The sequence below is a fragment of the Octopus bimaculoides genome, chromosome 23 (assembly GCF_001194135.2).
Source record: "Octopus bimaculoides isolate UCB-OBI-ISO-001 chromosome 23, ASM119413v2, whole genome shotgun sequence".
Lineage (NCBI taxonomy): Eukaryota > Metazoa > Mollusca > Cephalopoda > Octopoda > Octopodidae > Octopus > Octopus bimaculoides.
Window position 1 is genome coordinate 29,324,569 of NC_069003.1, and position 2,874 is coordinate 29,327,442.

The window sequence follows — 2,874 nt, forward strand, 5'->3', positions numbered from 1 at the left end:
TATATATATATATGTATATGTATGTATGTATGTATGTATGTATATATATATCACCTGTTTAGTTGCTTAATTTGTTGTAAGGAGAAGAGAGATTTCTCTCACGTCACAACTGCCGTCTAATTTCTAATTAGAATCTAAATTAGATTACGTGAACCCTTAGATACCTGACTTAGAACATTAGGAACGTGATGTTAAAATTTGACCTGGGGCTTAGCAAGAAAATTAGAAGTTAAGCTTGATTACTGTGCCGCTTAGTTGAATCTTCAAGACAATGAAAAAGAGAAAAAAAGAACGAAAGCCAATCACTAGACATTCGTAGATTGTTTCTTTTGTGATCTTATTCATATCAGTCGTAGAACAATACGATTTCAATTTTGAACACAAATAAACAGGTAAAATCGTTAAGGAAAGAAGGTTCTATTAAATATATACTTCTATGGAAATAATTCCATTAGATTTCAAACTATAGAATTGTTAAGGTCTTCCGTGATCTTTCAGGTATATGATTTCCATCGATGCGTAAGTCATATAAGTCGTATTCCCATAATGCATTTTATATCAATATAAAACATTCTGATATCGTGTGTTATTCTATTAGGAATAGGAAATTCAACATTAATTAACGGAAGAGCAAGCTCATTTAAAGATTAACTAATAACGTTGTGTCGCCAGTCATAAAACTTTCGATTTATTGACATTGAAGATATGGACTAAACTGAATAAATATTTCCCCAAAGAGTCTTTAACTCTGGATGTAAAACATTTAGAGGCGTAGCCATAATTCGGTCAACTGATCAAATTACTCGGGATGTTACCAACATAGCAATGATATTATCTGTTTTAAAATGCTTAATTAATTTTTTTTTTACTTTGGAAGTGACAGGTCACTAACATCAATTCGTGATCTGTATGTTCATATTTCAAAGCAATAGCTAATGGAAATTGAAATCCTCCTCGAACGAGATTTGAACCTATATGTATATATATATATATATATATACGGCAAAAAGAAAGTGGAGGCGATACAAAATTGACACACATCAGCTGGTAGACATTCCATTATGTCTATTTATCATGTCTATTGGAATAAATAGACATAATAGAATGTCTACCGGCTTATGTATGTCATTTTTGAATTCCCTTTGGTAAAAATGAATATTTAATTTTTACCCGAAAATTTGTAATAAATATAACTATATCGCTATTATGGAACTACTCATGTTTTTACTCCAGAAGGAGTTCGGATCTGGGGTGTATATTAGGGAATTTGTGGGTTTCAGTGCAGATATTGTTTCAGAAATGTTGCGTACAGCGAAACAAAAGTAAGAAACGCACAGACATATGTAGTGATGTGCGCAAACACAAACACACAAACACTCACACACACACAGACACACATCTACACACTCACACTCATAAATGCACTCACACTCACACTCACATAGGCTTACATATACAAGCACATATATATCGACGCACAGACGCGAATACATATTCATAAACTGATTAAAAGGGGACAGATAGATAGATAGATAGATAGATAGATAGATAGACAGATAGATAGATAGATAGATAGACAGACAGACAGACAGACAGACAGACAGACAGATAGATAGATAGATAGATAGATAGATAGATAGATAGATAGATAGATAGATAGATAGATAGATAGATATGTCGGTAGTCATAAAGTCAGCTCTCAGAAAACATTGCAAACAACAAAGATTTTAATCAAACAAATGTAATTAGTGTGACGCCACAGAGACTGGCTTGATAACAAGTCATTCGATGATTATCTGTCAGGAAAAACTACTTACATGACTTTAATAATTTATGCAACGCTATATCAACTGTAAGGTCATATGTTCAGAGATTTTCGCGATGTGTTATTAAGAACGCATGGTTCCCACACCCTGCGAATAACTTTGAATATCTTTTCTCGAAATAAGGCAGTGAGCTGGAAGAATCGATTGCACGCCTCGTAAAGGCTTAGCAGTATTTTGTCCGACCTTATTTTCTGAGCTCAAATTCTGCCAAGGTCAACTTTGTCTTTAATATTTTCGGAGTTCATGAAATAACTACCATCTCAGTACATGGGTCAATGTAACCGATTTGCCCCATCACTCTGTCACTAAAATTCGAAACTAATATATTTTCATGATGTAGTTATGTATTATGTGTGTATGTATGCATGTATGTATCTATGTATGCCTACATGCATGTATGTATGCATACATACATGTATGCTTGTATTATCTATCTATCTATCTATCTATCTATCTATCTATCTATCTATCTATCTATCTATCTATCTATCTATGCATGTATGTATGTATGTATGTATGTCATTGTTCATTTGTTTTTAAAGATTTCTTGCCGAAAGCGAAAAAGCTGGTTTGTAACATAGATTCAAGGGGATTTCATTGGGATTTCAACAACAATAAGCCCATGTAGTGTACAAGTTAGCCTGCAATAAATGTGGAGCATCCTACACAGGTATCACCACTAGGAAACTATGCATTCATATAAAGGAACATATGCAGACAGACACTTCGATAAAGAAACATCTCAAATAGAGCCAAAGCCCGGAACTTTAAAGTTTACATCAGGGCAACCCAACGCAACGGGGGCAGTCTCAGAATTATGGAAGCCCTTCTTATAAACAAGATGAAACTAGCCGTTAACAACAGGAAAGAACTACACGCAGCAGATTGGTTGCTATTTCAACAGCAGTCGATGCATGTCTCCTTAATCTCCCCCCCCCCAATCCATACACTCCCACACACATCTGAGCAACAAACTTTTCCCAACCACCGCTTTTCCGAGTGTCCTGAAGAAGAGGTCTTCGCTCCAATATATATAAATACAAGGTAT

The 2,874-nt window shown here is 34.6% G+C and overlaps 1 long non-coding RNA gene across 1 annotated transcript in view; it reads left to right on the forward strand.

Annotated features, from left to right (window-relative positions):
- The window catches only part of LOC106877239 (uncharacterized), an 11,597-nt gene that overhangs the window by 1,453 nt on the left and 7,270 nt on the right, over positions 1 to 2,874 (forward strand). The gene's annotated exons all lie outside the window — the stretch shown is intronic.